Genomic DNA, 14,999 nt, shown 5'->3' on the forward strand with positions numbered 1-14,999 from the left:
TGCAGATGGTGATTGCAGCCATGAAATTAAAAGATGCTTACTCCTTGTAAGGAAAGGTATGACCAACCTAGATAGCATATTGAAAAGCAGAGACATTACTTTGCCAACAAACGTCTGTCTAGTCAAGGCTATGGTTTTTCCAATAGCCATGTATGAATGTGAGAACAGGACTATAAAGAAAGCTGAGCACTGAAGAATTGATGCTTTTGAACTGTGATGTTGGAGAAGACTCTTGAGAGTCCCTTGGACTGCACGGAGATCCAACCAGTCCATCCTAAAGGAGATCAGACCTGAGTGTTCTTTGGAAGGATTGATGTTGAAGCTGAAACTCCAATATTTTGGCCACCTGATGCAAAGAGCTGACTCATTTGAAAAGACCTTGATGCTTGGAACGATTGAGAGCAGGAGGAGAAGGGGACAACAGAGGATGAGATGGTTGGATGGCATCACCGACTCAATGGACATGAGTTTGAGCAAGCTCCAGGAGTTGGTAATGGACAGGGAGGCTTGGCATGCTGCAGTTCATGGGATCGCAAAGAGTCAGACATGACTGAGCAACTAAACTGAACTGTACTGAAATCTGCACAATGGAATATTATGCAACCATAAAATAGAATAAGATGACTATATGCAAATCAACATGTATCTCAAAATAAAAAGTTTGCTTTTAAGAAAGAAGGCAGGTTTATAGATGGTGATATAGACTGATCCCCCAAATATCTTTTTGATGATGAAAAAAATTAATGTATAAAGTAACTTGTATAGAATATTCAGTTCAGTTCATTTCAGTTACTTGGTCATGTCCGACTCTTTGCCACCCCATGGGCTGCAGCATGCCAGGCTTCCCTGTCCATCACCAACTCCCAGAGCTTGCTCAAATTCATGTCCATCGAGTTGGTGATGCCATCTATGCCTTCATTCTTTCCCAGCATCAGGGTCTTTTCCAATGAGTCAGTTATTCATATCAGGTGGCCAAAGTATTGGAGTTTCAGCTTCAGCATCAGTCCTTCCAATGAATATTCAGGACTGATTTCCTTTAGGATTGGCTGGTTTGATCTCCTTGCAGTCCAAGTGACTCTCCAGAGTGTTCTCAAACACCGCAGTTCAAAAGCATCAATTCTTCGGTGTTCAGCTTTCTTTATAGTCCAACTCTCACATTCATACCTGACTACTGGAAAAACCATAGCTTTGATTAGACAGATCTTTGTTGGCAAAGCAATGTCTCTACTTTTTAATATGCTGTCTAGGTTGGTCATAGTTTTTCTTCCAAGGAGCAAGCATCTTTTAATTTCATGGCTTCAGTCACCATCTGTAGTGATTTTGGAGCCCAAGAAAATAGTCTGTCACTGTTTCCATTGTTTCCCATCTATTTGCCATGAAGTCATGGGACTGGTTGCCATGATTTTCGTTTTTTGAATGTTGAGCTTTGAGCCAGCATTTTCACTCTCCTCTTTCCCTTTCATCAAGAGACTTTTCAGTTCTTCTTCACTTTCTGCTATAAGGGTGGTGCCATCTGCATATCTAAGGTTATTGATATTCCTCCTGACAATCTTGATTCCAGCTTGTGCTTCATCCAGCCTGGCATTTCACGTGATGTCCTCTGCATATAAGTTAAACAAGCAAGGTGACAATATACAGCCTTGACGAACTCTTTTCCTGATTTGGAACCAGTAGGTTGTTCCATGTCCAGTTCTAACTGTTGCTTCTTGACCTGCATACAGATTTCTCTGGAGGTAGGTCAGGTGGTCTGGTATTCCCATCTATTGAAGAATTTTCCAGTTTGTTGTGATCTATACAGTCAAAGGCTTTGGCATAGTCAATAAAGCAGAAGTAGATGTCTTTCTGGAATTCTCTTGCCTTTTTTATGATTCAGTGGATGTTGGCAATTTGATTTTTGGTTCTTCTGGCTTTTCTAAAACCAGCTTGAACATCTGGAAGTTCACGGTTCACGTACTATTGAAGCCTGGCTTGGAGAATTCTGAGTATTACTTTGCTAGCATGTGAGATGAGTGCAATTGTGTGGTAGTTTGAGCATTCTTTGGCATTGCCCTTCTTTGGGATTGAAGTGAAAACTGACCTTTTCCAGTCCTGTGACCGCTGCTGAGCTTTCCAAATTTGCTGGCATATCAAGTGCAGCACTTTAACAGCACCATCTTTTAGGATTTGAAATAGCTCAACTGGAATTCCATCACCATAGATATTGATATAGACTGATCCCCCAAATACCTTGTTGATGATGAAAAGAATTAACATATAAACTAACGTGTATAGAATGTTACTATTGTGTAAAAAACAAAAGAGGGCACTACTTTTATTTTTATAGTCTATCTTTGAAGGGACAAGTAAGAAACTAGTGAGACAGCTATCTCCGGACAGGGTAACCAGTTGGTATACTGTATATTTTGAATACTGCATATTTTCCCCCTGTGGTGTATATTACTTATTTATAACAATAATTAAGCAATTTAGTTACCAATAAACAAAGTACCACACCCATGGCTGCTTGATGGCCTTGCCACCTTGGTGTTCCCATGCCATTCTGCACTCACTGATCACTCTGAGCTATAAGGACTTCTTGGCATCTGCCTCTCCCAGTGGGCAGTGAGACTTCTGAGGGCCAGTGTCACTCGTGTGTGCTTAGTCACTCAGTAGTGTCTGACTCTTTGTGACCGCATGGACTGTAGCCCTCCATATTCCTCTGTCCATGGGATTCTCCAGGCAAGAATACTGGAGTGGGTGGCCGTTTCCTCCTCCAGGAGGTCTTCCTGGCCCAGGGATTGAACCTCATCTCCTTCATCTCTTGCATTGGCAGGCAGATTCTTTATCCGCTGAACCATTAGGGAAGCCCATATACTACTCATCTCAGTATAAATAATCAAAACATAGATTCTAGAGTCAGACTGCCTGGGCTCACATTCCTGGTCTAACTCTGTGACCTTAGGGAAGGAACTGAACCTCAATTTTCCATCTTTAAAATGCAAATAATAGTATTAGCCATCTTATAGGATTCTGGTAAGGATTATGTAAGGTAAGTCTCAGAACTGATCCTTGACATGTAACAAGTTCCAACTGACTGACATGTCTTGGTGACATTTCTGCATTCAGGTGCCACTAACAGAGGGCCTGCACATTGTAGCACTCAGCATTTTCAAGTAATAAATAGATGCATACCCACTCGCCACCCTACCATGACCCAGTGCTAACAAAGCTGTCTTTCTTTTCGCTTAGCTGGTAGATAATTCTGGATGAGTCAAGTCGTCCACCAATCTGACATCCCTGACATGATAAAGGAGATGGTTATTTCAGTAGAACTTGGATGCATGCCCATTTGTGCCAACCCTAAAAATATTTTTGTTTATCTCAGGGATCCAGATAACTCCAGGAAAATAATAGAATCTCAGAATGAGGCTTAGTTACCAGACTTTCAGTTAGAGAGGCCAGGCTTTATCTACTCACAAAATAGCATCTGAAACGCCAGCAACCCAAGTCTAGCATAAATGGATTTTTCTTAAGTACTCTTCTCCATCAAGTTTCCCTTCATTGAACTCCTCTTTGTCAGGAAATATTATTTGGGTTCGCTGAATTGAAATCCAATTTCTTTTTGAAGTTCAGTCTAGTGGAGAAAATGTTAGGTCAGCATTAGAGAATTCCTCCTCTCCAGATGACCTTGGTGAAGTCATTTCATTCATTCATAGTTCTGTGGCTTTGTTCTCCTGTCTGTTAAGTCATGATAAGACGATAAACATATAAATCAAACCCATGTTCCCTGATATCATGAGAATATTGGGAAGTTAACATCAAGCTCGAGCTGGGAGCTGCCTGGATAAAACATGGTGGAAATACAGAGCTGATTCTACAAACAGGCTGAGCACCTACTGTGTGCCTGTCCTTGGGCTTGGATCTGGGGGGTTAAAAATGAAGGAAATTCATGTTAAATAAGTTTTTCAAGAATACCTAAATCATTTGACAAATATTTACTGAGCCCCAAACTATGTTTCAGACTTCTCAGGGGGCTCAGTGGTAAAGAACCCACCTGGCAATGCAGGAGACTCAGGAGACATGGATTTGATCCCTGGTTCAGGAAGATCCCCTGGAAAAGGAAATGGCAACCCATACCAGTATTCTTGTCTTGAGAATCCCAAGGACAGAGGAGCCTGGCAGGCTACAGTCCATGGGGTCCCAAAGAGTCAGATTCAACTGAGTAAGCAACAACAACAACAAAACTATATTTCAGGCACTGTTTTAGTGCCTGGGATACATCCGTGATCAGAATCCACAAAAATGGAAATTAGTCAGTGTTCTCTAGAGAAATAGACCAATAGGATGTGTACAGTATTGGCTGTGGTGTGCGCTCAGTTGTGCCTGACTCTTTGTGACCCCATGGACTGTCACCCACCAGGCTTGGGTGCTGTTGAAATAGAAAAAAGGCCTAGTTCTTTCTCTCTGGGAGGATTCCTGTTTCAATTCTCATCTTCTAACTTAAGCAATAACATCTATGGATTGTCTGAACTTTATTGTGTAACTGCAATCTCAGAAAGGAGTCATGCTTTTCCTGTAACAATGCATGTGGCTATTATGTATCTTGTTCCTGCAAATCAATAGGCAATTAGGAGGCTCTGTGTCCTCTAGACCGCCATGCCCAAAAGTTATTGATTTTCCCACTCACCTTTGTACCAGGGTACCTTGTCTCTCCCCTCTCCCATATCACACATGAACTGGAAAAAAAAAAAAAAAAGGGATAAAGCTCGTTTTCCCTTCCCACCACCTTCCTCCCTTGGTCCTAGAAGCCTCACTCATCAGGAGGTTTACGCTACCAGCTAGGATGGGGCTCAGGGACTCCCCTCAGTGCACCCCAGCATCTTCGCAAGCGAATCATGGACCAGCTGAGGAAACCAAGGCCCAGAGACTGCAGGTGCCTTTGTGTTAAAACTATATCATTGGCTCTTTTGTGTATCCAGCTTCATGACTCATCTCATCCGTCTTGGGACTTGCACATCTATAATCACATGAATCAATTCCTTACAATAAATCTCATTATGGTTCAGTGGTAAATAATCCACCTGCCAATGCAGGAGACTCAGGAGATGCAGGTTCGATCCCTGGGTCAGGAAGATCCCCTGGAGAAGGAAATGGTAACCCACACCAGTATTCTTGCCTGGAAAATTCCATGGATAGAGAAGCCTGGTGGGTGACAGTCCATGGGGTCACAGAGTCAGGCACAACTGAGCGCACACCACAACGAATACTGTATACATTCTATTGGTCTGTTTCTCTAGAGAACACTGACTAATTTCCAACCACACCTGGAAAATTCCCTGAGGAAATCGGGGGTGGGGTGAAACTGGAGTCAGTCAGGGGCTCTGCTATTCCCAGTACTGGACTCAGGCCATTGCACCCTAGATGTCACAACCACAAGGGGTGGCACAATTTAAAGACTGTCACCAGCTTCTTTTCACCACTGCTGGCTTCAGTTTCACAGCTTCGGCCAAGAGCGTTGGGCTGGCCAAGCTTTGGCCCTATCTGCAGGGGGTCCGTGAGGAGAGAGGGTACTGAAGTTTCACAAAGTATCAATTTCCTCCAAGATAGGAAGAGAATTCAGGATCTGAGCAGACAAGAAAATCAACAAATGTCCTTTGTGCCTGGTGGGTTTCCCTGGTGGCTCAGACAGTGGGTAAGAGCCCCTGGAGGAAGAAATGGTAACCCACTCTAGTATTCTTGCCTGGAGATTCCCATGAACAGAGGAGTGTGGCAGGCTACAGCCCATGGGGTTGCAAAGAATGAGGAATGACTGAAGGAATAATACCCACACTTTGTGCCTGGCAAACATCCCACCGCAACAGCTTCTGCTTGGAAAGGCCAAGTGCAAAGCTGAAGAGTGGAACCCGAGGGTTCATGTCTGATTGGAGTGTGTCCAGCCAAGGGCCCAGCCTTCAGAAGATGACCTTGGTGCTGATAGACTCACCTTGGTCTAAACAGGCCCCTGGTCTGCAGGATATTTGAGTAGCAACCCACTGTGAGGATCCGGGGAGAATTCATAAGACCTCAGCCCCTGTTTCAGATGTGTTTCTGATTCACATCTCCTTCCAGGCCTCATTTCACGACTGCCAAGCTGCTGACCCCAGTCTCTACCCATGTAACTCACAGGAAAGGAATTGGGGTTGGGAGTTGCTCTGTACCCCACTCCCACCTCCAATTTGTGTTATAAACCTATCACTGTACCTGAAACCCCTGCCACTGCTGGAAGTCCCCTGGGAACAGATATTGTCAGAAAGAGAAAAACAAATGTCATATATTAACGTATATATGTGGAATCTAGACAAATGGTACAAATGGACCTGTTTTCAGGGCAGAAATTGAGACACAGTCTATGACCATACCTGAACACTCTTGATCTCATCTGATCTCAAATGTTAAACAGGGTTGGGCCTAGTTAATACTTGGATGAGAGAAAGAGAGACACAGATGCAGAGAACAAATTTGTGGATACTAAGGTGAGGAAGAAGGGAAGTGGCATGTATTACTAGATTGGGATTGACATATATATGCTATTGATTCTGTGTATAATAATGAGAACCTACTATACAGCACAGGGAACTCTACTCAATGCTCTGTGGTGACCTGAATGGGAAGAAAGTCCAGAAAAGAGGGGATATATGCATATATATCGCTGATTCACTTTATTGTACAGCAGAAACTAACACAACACTGTAAAGCAACTATGCAAGTGAAAGTGTTAGGTGCTTAGTCATGTCTGACTCTTTGTGATCCCATGGACTGTAGCCCTCCAGGCTCCTCTGTCCAAGGGATTCTCCAGGTAAGAATACTGGACTGGGTTGCCATTTCCTCCTCCAGGGGATCTTGCCCACCCAGGAACTGAACCTGTGTCTCCTGCATTGGCAGGCTGATTCTAAAGAATTCTAATTCTAAAGACACAGAAGCCCACTCCAGTATTTTTGCCTGGGAAATCCCATGGACAGAGGAGCCTGGCAGGCTACAGCCCATGGGGTGACAGTAGTCGGATACAACTTAGCAACTAAATCATATATATATACAACAATGTTGTGTTAGTTTCTGCTGTACAACAAGGTGAATCAGCCATATGTATACATTTATCCCCTCTTTTTTGGACTTTCTTCCCATTCAGGTCACCACAGAGAGTTCCCTGCGCTATACAGTAGGTTCTCATTAGTTATTTATGTATATGTATATATTTTTGCTTAAGTCTCAAATAATTATCCTTTGAACTCTAGGGTCACTGAAGATTCTGGGAGGCTCAGGGTCACTTAAGCTATCACTGAACTTCTTAGTCGACACCCTTTACACTAAGGAACAAGTGGAGCTCTGAGAACACCAAGCTGTCAACAGTTACCACCCCGATCAGGCATTAAAGTATCCGTTTATTAGCAGGTTCACTTTTAGAGCGCTGTCACCAATTGCATCCAGGCAGCGCGTGAAGGAAGGCTAAGTCGGCTCCTCGTTGCCCCCGGGGCCGGCGCTCAGACCACAGGTAGCTGACGCCTGTGGTGGTACCCTGGCTGCACTCCGGGAAAAGCCGCCCGCCGACTGCAGCCCTAGGAGGGGGCTGTGTCCCTCCCTACCGAGGCGCGCTCCGCAGCAGTTCTGTTCCGCGACTCGGTAGGGGGCTTGGCTTTCCTTCTGCAATGGGATCTGTTGATTCTGAAACTACACTCTCTCTGCGCTTTTCTGGCCGAGCGGACCGAAAGTGTGTTCGTGGGCGCTTCCCCACCGCAGGGCCAGGGTCTGTAGAGATGGTGGCGCCAGAGCCAGCTGCAGCGCTTCAGCCCCACCGCAGCGCGCGGGGAGAACTCGCGACAGGCCTCCAGTTCTGAAGGCTGTATCCAATTTGACTTTTGGAAACCCACCCTGGCTAGTTTCACTGGGCTTGGTGTGTGTGTGTGTGTGTGTGTGTGTGTGTGTGTGTGTTGGTATGTTGGTGTGTGTGTGTGTGTTTGGGGAAGGGGTGGTCACGTGATCGCCAGTCGCTCCAATCTGGGTACCAATTAAGCCCAGACCAGCCAAGAGGGAAAATCAATGAGCGGAGCGACCACTCTGCCCTGGTCTTGCAAAGGATTGCGGAACCGGAGGCCAGGGAAGGGGGAGCCGAGTGCACCCGGGGAAGAGGCGAGGCGAGGACGCCGCTCGCTGCCCCGGCTCGGCCGCTGGGGGCCGCAGTCACCTTCAGCATATGGGAGCGGGGAGACGCGAATCCCGGCTGTGGCTCTGACCGCCGGGCTCCCTCCAGCGCGCAGCCTCCGCTCGCTCTTCCCCAGAGCCGCAGCCGCGACCCGGGACCGAGCGGACGTCGCCTTCTCCGAGCTCTGCCGGGGCCCCCATCCTGCCCTCCCCGGTCGCAGCTTCCAGCCAGGCAGCCCCTCTGCGCGTCCGCCGCGCCCCTCCCGGACCCGCCCCCTCCGTCCCCCGGGTGCGCGCAGTCGCCGCCAGTGCGCCCTGCCTGCCAGCGCGCCCGGGGCGGGCGACGATGGGGAAGCCGAGCCCAGCTCTTTGCCGCCTAGGGCTTCACGGCCCGCGCAGCTCACCGCCCGCCAGCCCGTGACGCGGCGCCGCCGGCCGAGACACAAAGACCGCGGCTGGGGCCGCCCGGGGGGCGAGGCCGCGTCCCGGAGCCGCAGCCAGCCCGAGCGCCATGAGAGCCGGTGCCGGCCGCTGGCTGCCCGGGAGAAGCCCGAGCGGCCGCCTCCCCCGCGGTGCGCCGGCCCGGGCTGCAGCCCTGTGGGCGCAGCGCAGGTGAGGGCAGAGCCCGACCCGGGGCGCCGAGGCCACGGCCGCCCCAGACCCCGGGGTGCCGCCGCGAGTGCGGACCCCGGGGTGCCCGAGAGGAGGCGGGGACTGGCGGGTTCCGGAGCCTTCCCCAGGCGCAGCGATTGAGATCGGGCGGACCACGGCGGGAAAGAAGTGGGAGCCTGTAGGGCCGCGTGGGCCCGGCGCCGGGGGAGCCTCGGAGGTAACTTCGGAGAGCCGGCGACGGGCGGGGGGCGGGAGCGCACGCGTGCTCGTGTGTGCCGGTGCGAGGTGTGTGCGCCGTGTGCTCGCGGCTCGCCGCACACGCGCGCGGGATGTAAAGTCCCGAGCCGCCGGCTCCCCTCCGCGCCTCCGCTCGGCTGCCTGCGGGGTGCCGCGCTGGGGGCTGTGATGGGAAAGGTGCGTGTGTGTGGTGCTGGGTTTGACCACACCTGGTGGAGAGATCAGGGATTCAGGAAGAGAGTCGACGCGAGAGGACCATGCGGTTTGGGGCAAGTTTTCATGGCTGAAAATTCCCTTGTAGAATCTGGTATCTTGAGGGTTAAATAGGCCAGCACTAATGTACAAAAAGCCCGACACATCAGAGGCGCCAGGTACCCACCCGAGCCGGACCGACCAGTACATTCAATTCTTAAATTGAGATTTCCGGTCACGTTGACGTGGGATGGGATCGTTGGTTTTCCCGAGGAGAGAAGATTGTTCAACTTCACCGGCCAGACGACACAGAAGCCGGGCCTGGCGGGCGGGGAGCGCGCTCACACGCGGCCGCCGCCGCCGTCTAACTCGTACGCCTGCAGCATTCCTTGACTGTTGGTCCTCTGAATGCGAGCGTTCCTCCGGGCTGACACATCCAGCCAGAGCGATCGTTAGTCCACTCTCCCGAGGGTGTCGGGAGCTCCCTGTATTTGAGCAGCTTCACTGTAGCAGTGCCCACTCCACCACCGTTGTGCTGGAAGACTGTGGCAATGTTCGACTGTTGTGTGCACGCTAGGGAAGATGGTTGGTTCAGGAGCGCTTTTCAGGGGAAATTAAGGATCCTGTGGGGAAGACCTGAGCTGGGGGATAGAGAGTCTCTGCGATAAACAATAATGATTTATCTCAGAGGCTTCCAACCCATTTCTCTTGAGGGAGGGGTGGTTTCCAGAGAGAGAAGAGTCCATGCTTCTGCCCTCATGGCTGTGATGGGGGAGCTTTGCTGCTCGGCTGGCTGAGGTCTTATGCATGGCATCAAGAGTTGCCAGTTGTTTGAGAGCAGCTAATGGAGACAGGTTATGCACTCCTTTCTCCACCAAACAAGCTGTCACTACCACCTCGCCCAGATGGAGATGTTTGGTTAATGACCCTTCTTTCCCAGTCCTGTGACCACCAGCATCCCTGGTCCGGATGCTCTGCAGGTAGAAACTGGCAGGCTGCTGTGACCACAGTATATCTGTAGGAATGCCACCCTCACAGCAGTATTTTGAGGACAGTTGAGATAAGAGAAGGACGTTAAAGAGAGTGGGGTGCCTGATGCTCTGATGCTGTAGGGAGACTTGGACACCCTCCTTTTAGGGGCGACAGAGGAAGGAGGTGCAGGAGAGAGAAGGAGGGACCTTGGAGAACAAACAAATTGAGAGATTTTCTTACCTGGAAGGAAAACCTTGACTGTCTGGTAAAAAGAGTCTGATTTTTACTGTACTTGTCTGAGAGGCTTGTATAAATCTGAGACTATGTGCAAATAAATTGCCAGGCAAATAATAGCTCAAACAGTGTATTTGCATTTCTGATGAGCTTGGTGAGGAAGTGTTGTATAGCACTTAATACTTGGAAGACAGACAGAGGTTTCTTTGTCAGTGATGTGTTCTTTTTGAATTTTACAAATATAATATTCTACACCACCACCCCCCACCCGCCACTCCAGCCAATGCTAGAGGCGAAATTGATGTGGTTTTCCAGCTTCCAAAAGCCTTTGCAGCTTATTAACTCTCTAATACTCTCTCTGGAACATTCAGTCGCTCCTGTGAGGTTAAGATGTCTGTCCTGTCTCTGTCCACTGCACACAGAACTGGTCTCAGGCCGGCGGTTCTCATTCAGGAGCCCCCAGATAAGTCCTTTCTTGGATCCTGAAAAATGTGAAGCAGAAAGCAGTGTTGCAGCTATGGCTTGGCGCCTGCTGAGCTGGGACTTGATGACCAGGAGAAGAAAGGGGAAGGCCCTGCTGTCTGCTTCTGCCAAGTGGTGATGTGTATTCTCAAAGTAGCCGGGAAAGATTCCAGGTTCCCCTGTGGCTGTGCCGCTAAAGCCCACTGATTAGCTTTCCCCATTGACATCAGGAACTTAGCTGCAGACTTGGTATAAATTGAAAAATAAGGGGATGGGGGGTGGGTATGGAGTTTAGAGACAGGCAAAGGCAGTTGGCAGGCAGCCTCTGGCATGCATCTAACTCATGATATGACCTCAGTAAGTTACTTAAGTTTTCTGTGTGTTTCTATAAAATGAGAGAGCATCAGCCTGGACCATCAGTTTTTCTTCTGGACTGTGCTGGGTCTTCACTGCTGCGCGGGCTTTCTTTAGTTGTGGTGAGCAATGGCTGCTCTTCGGTGCAGTACACAGGCTTCTCATTGCAGTGGCTTCTCTTATTGTGGAGCAAGGGCTCTAGGGCGAGTGGGCTTCAATATTTGCTGCACATGATCTCAGTAGTTGCGGCTCCTGTGCACTAGAGCACAGGCTCAGTAGTTGTGACGCATGGCCTTAGTTGCTCTGCAGCATATGGGATCTTCCCAGACCAGGGATCAAACTCGCTTCTCCTGCATTGGCAGGTGGATTCTTTACCACTGAGCCACCAGGGAAGCCCCAGAATGCAGGTTCTTAACCACTGGACCACCAGTGGTTAATGGTCCCATAGATCATTAGTTTTTTTCCCCTCTTCTCTCTAAGAATAGAACTCTTTAACTTGAATCTTATATGAAAGTTAAGTACATGAAACAGATTAGAGATGAGGGAGGGACATGGCAGCCTGTTCACTTCCCAGGGTAATTTCCAAAGCACTCTCTTGGAACCAGTTTGAGAACCCCTAGAAGGCTTCTTTCTAGAATGTGCATATCCCCCCTCTGAGTGTCGGAAATGAAATATTGTGGTTCCTTGTTGTTGTTGTTGTTCAGTTGCTCAGTCATGTCCAACTCTTTGTGACCCTATGAACTGCAGCATGCCAGGTTTCCTTGTCCTTCACCATCGGAGTTTGCTCAAGTTCATGTCCACTGAGTCAGTGATGCTATCTAACCATCTCATCCTCTGTTGCCCCCTTCTCCTTTTGATTTCAATCTTTCCCAGCATCAGGGTCTTTTCCAGTGAGTTGGCTCTTCTCATCAGGTGACCAAATATTGGAGCTTCAGCTTTACCATCAGTCCTTTCAATGAATATTCAAGGTTGATTTCCTTTAAGATTGACTGGTTTGATTTCCTTGCTGTCCAAGGGACCCTAAAGAGTCTTCTACAGTGCCCCAGTTTGAAAGCATCAATTCTTTGGTGCTCAGCCTTCTTTATAGTCCAACTCTCACATCTGTACCTGACTACTAGAAAACCATAGCTTTGACCGTACAGACCTTTGTCAGTAAGGTGATGTCTTTGCTTTTTAATATGCTGTCTAGGTTTGTCATAGTTTTCCTTTCAAGGAGCAAGCATCTTTTAATTTCACAGCTGCAGTCACTGTCCAGAGTGATTTTGAAGACCAAGAAAATAAAATCTGTCACTGTTTCCACTTTTTCCCCATCTATTTGCCATGTAGTGATGGGACTGGATGCCATTTTAGTTTTTTCAATGTTGAATTTTAAGCTAGATTTTTCACTTTTCTCTTTTACCCTCATCTAGGAGAAGGAAATGGCAACCCACTCCAGTGTTCTTGCCTGGAGAATCCCAGGGATGGTGGAGCTTGGTGGGCTGCCATCTATGGGGTCGCATAGAGTCAGACACAACTGAAGCAACTTAGCAGCAGCAGCAGCAGCAGCAGCAGCAGCAGCAGCAGCAGCAGCAGAGGCTCTTGAGTTGCTCTTTGTTTTTTGCCATAAGAGTGGTATCATCTCCATATCTGAGGTTCATATTTCTCCCATCAGTCTTGATTCCAGCTTGTGACTCATCCAGCCTAGTATTTTATATGAGGTAGTTGCATAGAAGTTAAGTAAACAGGGAGACAATATACATCCTTGACATACTCCTTTCCCAATTTGGAGCCAGTCTGTTGTTCCATGACCGGTTCTACCTGTTGCTTCTTGACCTGCATACAGATTTCTCAGAAAACAAGTAAGCTGGTGTGGTATTCCCATCTTTTTGAGAATTTTCCACAGTTTGTTGTGATCCACACAGTCAAAGGCTTTCTTGTAGTCAATGAAACAGAAGTAGATGTTTGTCTGGAATTCCTTTGCTTTCTCCATGATCCAGTGAATGTTGGCAATTTGATCTCTGGTTCCTCTGCCTTTTCTAAGCCCAGCTTGTAGCCTTCTAATTCTGTGTCATTGGCATGTCACCCACCTTTCCTGATCCTAGTAGCTGATCCTCCTTGATGTCTAGTTAACCCCCTACAATGTGGACTCCTGAAAGACGGTGTCCTCTTCAGCCTGAAAGCTCCTGAAATCTAGTACTGTACCTGGCAGGGAATTAGGTACTCAGTAAATGCTTACTGAATGGATGAGACAACAAAGGAGTAAAGTCATTTTGACTCAGTGGGAACTAATGGATGGAACCACTGCAGTATAAGTTGTAGGAGGACGGGGACTTTGGAATATTTGTTGTTGTTGTTTAATCACTAAATCCTTTTCCAACTCTTTTGTGACTCCATGGTTTGTAGCCCACCAGGCTCCTCTGTCCATGGGATTTTCCAGGCAAGAGCACTAGAGTGGGTTGCCAGTTCCTTCTCCAGGGAAATGTTGTTGTATATCAGTGCCTAGAACATGGCCTGGCACAGGCAGATTTTGGCTCATTGCAAGAAAAACCTTTAAATTAGTTAAAGTTGGGAACTGATTGCTCCAAGAGGTCATCAGCACCATGTGTGTGATGGTTATTCTTCTGCTAATAAAGATTCTCACTCTCTGTCCTTCTGGGAACGTGGTGGATTGCAGCTCCCTGAAATTATTATTTTATTTTTTTAATTAATTTTTTATTGGGGTGTAGTTGCTTTACAATGTCATGTTAGTTTCTGCTGTACAGCAAAATGAATCAGCTATACCCACACATATATATAAGGAAGTCCCTTTTGGACTTTTTCCCATTCATGTTCCTTCTATTTGTGTGTGCTCAGTTGTGTCTGACTCTTTGCGACCCCATGGACTGTAGCCTGCCAGGCTCCTCTGTCCATGGAATTCTCCAGGCGAGAATATTGGAGTGGGTTACCATTTCCTCCTCCCCTGTCCCCTGAAATTAGATGTGGTCTTGTGCCTTGTTTGGCTGGGAGCTGTCAGAGTTTTGGCAGGTGCCTCACTTGTTGTTCTTCCTTTTCTTCTGCTCCAGGGACAAAGCTCCATGGGAGTTCCCTGGAAGTCCAGTGGTTAGGACTTGGAGTTCTCACTGCTGTGGCCCTGGATTCTACCCCGGCCAGGAACTAGGATCCTGCAAACGTTGCGGGGCCTGCCTCTCGGCCTGGATTCTAGGCTGAAGGTGGAGAGGAGCAGAACCCCTGGCTGACTCATGCAGGTCACATCCATGGATAAGAGATAAACCACTGGGGTTTCAAGCTCTTGGAATCCAGGGACAGTCTTGCTACAGTATAACCTAGTCTGTTCTGATGGATGCAGCACGTAAAAGAGCTTAAGACAACACTGGTGTGTGATCAGAGCACATTGGGATCGAGTGTTATCCTCAAAGGCCAGAGGTTGCTGAGACAGAGTTTCATGAAGATTTGAACCTTGGTGTGGTTCCCACATTGAGGTGTGTAGCTGTCATTTTTGCTAGTTAAAGTGTTCCTTTGCTGATATACCCAGGCCAGTCTTTTACAGAAGGACCCATGGTTAACCAAGGCTTCCCAGGTGGCTCAGTGGTAAAGAACCCACCTGCCAATGCAGGAGACCTGAGTTTGATCCCTGGGTCAGGAAGATCCCCTGCAGGAGGCAATGGAAACCCACTTCAGTATTCTGGCATGCTCAGTCCCTGGGGTCCCAAAGAGCTGGACGCAACTGAGCACACATGCAAAAGCATGATAGCCGGAGGCCTAATGCATAAGACACAAACTGCTGGCTTAATAGATGCGTGCGA

At 48.1% G+C, this 14,999-nt stretch overlaps 1 protein-coding gene across 1 annotated transcript in view; it reads left to right on the top strand.

Moving 5' to 3' along the window:
• The first annotated feature begins 8,750 nt into the window (after window positions 1-8,750).
• Window positions 8,751-14,999, top strand: part of MINAR1 (membrane integral NOTCH2 associated receptor 1) — a 36,109-nt gene continuing 29,860 nt past the window's right edge. Inside the window, exon 1 of the mRNA XM_015101933.4 lies at window positions 8,751-8,983. The gene's annotated coding sequence lies outside the window, so the exon portion shown is untranslated. The remainder of the gene's footprint in view (window positions 8,984-14,999) is intronic.

This window comes from Ovis aries, chromosome 18, assembly GCF_016772045.2.
Source record: "Ovis aries strain OAR_USU_Benz2616 breed Rambouillet chromosome 18, ARS-UI_Ramb_v3.0, whole genome shotgun sequence".
NCBI classification, from domain to species: Eukaryota; Metazoa; Chordata; class Mammalia; order Artiodactyla; family Bovidae; genus Ovis; species Ovis aries.